The 5761-nt window shown below is 44.5% G+C and overlaps 1 pseudogene; it reads left to right on the forward strand.

The window, feature by feature from the left end:
- The first annotated feature begins 4685 nt into the window (after nt 1–4685).
- On the forward strand, nt 4686–5520 carry LOC100607706 (annotated as a pseudogene).
- Nucleotides 5521–5761: the final 241 nt, after the last annotated feature.

Consider the following 5761-nt stretch of genomic DNA (forward strand, 5'->3'; position numbering starts at 1 on the left):
GGGATTACAGAGATGAGCCACCGCGCCTGGCCTTAGTTTCCTTTATCTCTTAACCATTTAAAGCTGACCTGTTTATCTGATTAACTGGTTGCCACATTAGGAGTAAGAAAAATTTGAATTAATGGCATCTATATTTCAGGCTGGAATAGTGAGACAAGAATAACAACAATACAATCTGAATGACCGGGGGCCATTTTTAGGGTGTGAGCTGAGGAGGGCAGGGTCTGGGTGTTGGGTTGCATGAAGGAGAGCGCCTGGTGGCTGTGCACCAAAGAAGCTGGAGTGGCACAGGAGCTTTATGTAGTGAAATGTATTCTCCAAGGCTGCTCCTTCTCTGACACCTTTTAGGCTAAGAACGTCTGGGTTGGAGGCAACGTACGTTATTAGGATGGTGCAAGTCACTGTGGTCTAAGATATTAAATATTTTTTTCCTCTAAGGATTCATTACGTTTTTTCAGCTAATCACAACATTACATTTTTAGTACTGTGACCTTTAAATGCATATCTTATGATGAATTATAAATTTGCATTAAAACTTTTATACTAGTGGGTATGGACCAAGGTAAGACTTTCATTAGCTTAGTGTATCTTTTTTTTTTTTTTTTTTTTAGACAGAGTCTCACTCTGTCCCCCAGTCTGTAGTGCAGTGGCACAATCTCCGGCTCACTCACTGCAAGCTCAACCTCCTGGGTTCATGCCATTCTCCTGCCTCAGCCTCCGGAGTAGCTGGGAGTACAGGCGCCAGCCACCACGCCCAGCTAATTTTTTTGTATTTTTAGTAGAGACGGCGTTTCACTGTGTTGGCCAGGATGGTCTCGATCTGCTGACCTTGTGATCCACCCTCCTCGGCCTCCCAAAGTGCTGGGATTACAGGCGTGAGCCACCGCGCCCGGCTACTTAGTGTATCTTTTTATATATATATATTTCTTTTTCTTCTTTTTAGTAGCTAAGCCTTCACAAGCTTAGTGTAACTCTGTGAGAGTCCTATATCTTTTGAATAGTTTGGATATTTAATGCTATGTCTCCTTATCCACTTTAACATGTTTTAAAAAACCCCAATAACATTTCTTTATTTATTTTTATAAAAATTTATTTATTTATTTATTTTTGAGGCAGGATGCTTGCTCTGTTGCCCGGGCTGGGAAGGCATTGGCGTGATCTCTGCTCACTGCAACCTCTGCCTCCTGGGCTTAGGGTGTTTCTCCCGGGGTGCCACCATGCTCGGCTAAGTTTTGTTTTTAAGGTTTTTTTTTTTTTTTTTTAATAGAGACAAGGTCTCGCTATATTATCCAGGCTGGTCTTGAACTCCCGGGCACAAGCAGTCCTCCCACCTCAGCCTGCCAAACCGCTGGGATTACAGGCAATGAGCCACTGCACCTGGCTATTTATTTATTTATTTATTTGAGACTGAGTCTCGCTCTGTTGTCCAGGCTAGAGTGCAGTGGCACGATCTCGTCTCACTGCAACCTCTGTCTCCCAGGTTTAAACGATTCTCTTGCCTCAGCTTCCTGAGTAGCTGGGACTACAGGCACACGCTACCATGCCTGGCTACTTTTTGGATTTTTAGTAGAGATGGAGTTTCACCATGTTGGCCAGGCTGGTCTCGAACTCCTGACCTCAAGTGATCCGTCTGCCTCGGCCTCCCAAAGTGCTGAGATTACAGGCGTGAGCCACTGCGCCCAGCCTATTTCTTTATTTGTAAAATTTTACACTTCTTTATATAAATATTTTTGTAATCCTTCATGGGATTGAAGATAGTTCCTTTAGTAATGTAAGCGAAGCTGTCAATTAGTGGAAAGTACACCGGACCTAGATTCAGAGGTCTCAGGTTGTTGTCACAGGTCCTGTTGAAATGATTTTGTTGTGTTTTTAATAAATTGGATACCTAATTAATAATTTACAGTGAGAAATGCCCCTTCACAAGGATTAGAATGTTCATGCCCATTGATCAAGAATCTAATTCCAGTGTCAGGGTATTGAGGAGTAGGTATAATATATCTGATGCAATTTCTCATGATCTTAATTCTTCTTTTGTGATGTGAGAGGCTTGGATAAGATAACCTTTAAATTTCCTTTAATTCAAAAAATTTCTTTTCCATGGCCTGCGTCACGGAAAGGGGAAGCAGCGTGCAAAACCTAGAAAATAGGTGGGTTCCGTGCCAGGCACCGTGGCAAGCATTTAGTGTGCATTATTTCGTTTAATCCTCACAACTGATGAGGTAGGTATTATTATCATCCCCTTTTTAATATTAGGTTGGTGCAAAAGTAATTGTAGTTTTGCCATTAAAAGTAACTAAGCGTTAGGTAACTTGCTCAGTTATCCCACAACTAGTGAGCGGCAGAGCTGGGATCTTGAATACAGGTCTGTCAGGGTCTGGAGTTTGGGGGCTGAGGTCTATGCTGGCTCTTTAACTGTCATACAGTAGCAGTTTTGAGGAACGTTTATTTAAGAGCAATAAACAGGATGGAGATTTTTTGCTTTTAAAAAAGTTATGTATTGGTAATAGTTCTCTAGGTATTTTACATCCTTACATTATGTAAATATATAAAATTTGACAGTATAAAAAGCAAAGAAATCTCTGAATGCAAGTGGCAAAATAAAGTCAGATTAAATCATCTGCCTCTAAATCTAATGAAATAAACAGAAGTACTGAAAAAACAAAGGAGAACAACTTTACACCATAAACTCCAAAAAGTGAGAGCCAAGGAAAGTGACATTGTTAGGGTAGCTTTTTTTCCCACCCACCCCTCAGGAATAATGCTGAGAACTCTGATAATTTTTATGAATGTCTTCCAATTTGGAAAGAAACAGTTGGAAGGAGTGAGTAGGTGGCCCTGGGAAAAGTAAAGGAAAAGCCTCAAGTGTGGCAGACCCTGCTTACCCCTCCGGGCCTGACAGAGGCAGGAAGGGCCTCCCTGGCTTCCCATCTTTCCAGGTCTCTGTGATGAGTTAGAAGAGCAAGACGGATATACCCATAGCTAGCTGGGTGTGGCGGGTGGGGGGCGGTGGGCGGGCACTGGTACAGGATGTTTAACTGGACTCCAGAAGAGAAATCAGAGCTCCTCCTGACCTACTGTGGGTCTCCCTTCACATGACCCTCACCATGTCCTCAGGCTAAAGATAAGTGGATTGAAAGCAACCCCAACAACTTAAATAGCTCCAAATGAGGCAGACAGACTGGTCCTGAATATTAATGTAGAAACATTATATCAGGCCCAATGAGAAGTCAGTACAGAGCTAAGTAATTTTTTTTTTTTTTTTTTTTGAGACAGAGTCTCAGTCTGTCACCCAGGCTGGAGTACAGTGGCGCCATCTCAGCTCACTGCAACCTCTGCCTCCCGGGTGTAAGCAGTTCTCCTGCCTCAGCCTCCCGAGTAGATGGGATTACAGGCATGTGTCACCATGCTCAGCTAATTTTTGTAGTTTTAGTAGAGATGGGGTTTCACCATGTTGGCCAAGCTGGTCTTGAACTCCGGATATCAGGTGATCCACCTGCCTTGGCCTCCCACAGTGCTGGGATTACAGGTGTGAGCCACTGAGTCCGGCCAGAGCTATGTAATTTAAAAGAAGAATGGAAAAAATAAAGGCAAGGCAAGTGGGCAAACACATTAAAGCAGGAAGAAAAAGAAGGAGAAGGAAAAGAAGAAGAATGAGAAAAATAAAGAGGAAGAAAAGAAGAAAGAAAGAAGACAAAACCTGGTGTAAAAAGACAAGTGTTTAAAGGTGAAAAATAGTTTTTAAAATAATGAAAATATACCTCTTCCAAACAAACAGAAAAGACCCCCTGGAAGTGCTTTAAGATTTAGGATAACTTTATGGTACCATTATTCTAGAAAACTAAGGCCCCAAAATGAGGTAATAAAATAACAGAATGAAAAGAATGGAGAAATTTTCAGAGCTAAGGAAACTAATTGAGACCCCAAAGACAGCCACCATAGATCTAATAAATAATTTAGGAAGAGCAGGGAACAGGATAGACATGACTGAAAATAGAATTAGTGGCTGACAATAATCAGCAAATGCAGGGCCAGGCACGGTGGCTCATGCCTGTAATCCCAGCACTTTGGGAGACCAAGGTGGGAGGATCATTCAAGTGATCCGCCCAGGAGTTTGAGACCAGCCTGGTCAACATAGTGAGACCCTGCCTCTACAAAACTTTAGCTTGGGGGTGTGGTACATGCCTGTAGTCCTAGCTACTCTGGAGGCTGAGGCAGGAGGATTGCTTCAGCTCAGGGGTTCGAGGTTGCAGTGAATTATGATCACAGCACTGCACTCCAGCCTGAGTGACAGAGTGAGACCACCCTGTCTCTGAAAAAAAAAAAAAAAAGATAAGAAAAACAACAGCAATAATAATCAGTAAATGCAGAGAAAAGGGACAAAGAGATTAAAATAAATGGAAGGCAATCAACATGGAGGTCATAGACTGTAAAATAATAACAGATATATATGTTATATATATTCTCATAAGGTATATATTATATATAAAATATTCTTATATGTTGTGCATGTTAATATACATATTCCTATAAGGAAGGAAATTGGGCTGGGCTTGTGGTACAGAAGGGAATGGAGCAATATCCACTAACTTCTGAGGACAAGAAAGTGTAGCCCGCTTCTTCTCCGAGAAAACACAGAAGTTGCAAATGGTAGATGGCTCTGGGACAGTGGAGAAAGGAAGGGGCCTGGGATGGGGAACCGCGGAGTCTTCTGCGGAGGCTGCGGCAGTGGCATCCCCGGCCGGGGTTGCTGCCATGATTGGGGGCGGAAGTGGCTGAGGCCGCAGAGCTTGTAGAGGCAAGGCCAAGGACAAAGAATGGATGCCCATCACCAAGCTGGGCCAGCCTGGTCAAGGACATGAAGATCAAGTCCCTGGAGGAGATGTATCTCCTCTCCCTGCCAATCGAGGAGTCTGAGATCATTGACTTTTTCCTGTGGGCCTCTCTCAAGCATGAGGTTTTGAAGATTATACTGGTGCAGAAGCAGACCCGTGCTGGCCAATGCACCAGGTTCAAGGCGTTGGTGGCCATAGGGGACTACAGTGGCCACGTCGGTCTGGGTGTTAAGTGCTCCGAGGAGGTAGCCACTGCCATCTGAGGGGCCATGATCCCGGCCAACCTCTCCATTGTCCCCGTGCGCAGAGGCTACTGGGGAAACAAGTTCGGCAAGCCCCACACCGTCCCTTGCAAGGTGACAGGCTGCTGCGGCTCTGTGCTGATGCACCTCATCCCTGCACCTGGGGCATTGGCATCGCCTCGATCCCAGTAGCTAAGAAGCTGCTGATGATGGCCGGTATCCATGACTGCCACACCTCAGCTGGGGGCTGCAATGCCACCCTGGGCAACTTCGCCAAGGCCACCTTTGATGCCATCTTCAAGACCTACAGCTACCTGACCCCTGACCTCTGGAAGGAGACTGTATTCACCACGTCTCCCTATCAGGAATTGACTGACCACCTTGTCAAGACCCATGCCAGAGTCTACGTGCAGAGGAGCCAGGCTCCAGCTGTGGCTACAACATAGGGGTTTTATACAAGTAAAATAAAGTGAATTAAGCCTGTTAAAAAAAGTGTAGTCCAACAAAACTGTTCAGTTATAAAGTCAACCAGCAAGCTTTCTCAAATATGAAAAGACAGAGGGAAAGTAGTACTTAGAATCTAGTGTGTAAAAGATATAGAAGTAAGCCTTGGCCGGGCGCGGTGGCTCACGCCTGTAATCCCAGCACTTTGGGAGGCCGAGGCGGGCGGATCACGAGGTCAGGAGA

The sequence above is a fragment of the Nomascus leucogenys genome, chromosome 16, assembly GCF_006542625.1.
Source record: "Nomascus leucogenys isolate Asia chromosome 16, Asia_NLE_v1, whole genome shotgun sequence".
Lineage (NCBI taxonomy): Eukaryota > Metazoa > Chordata > Mammalia > Primates > Hylobatidae > Nomascus > Nomascus leucogenys.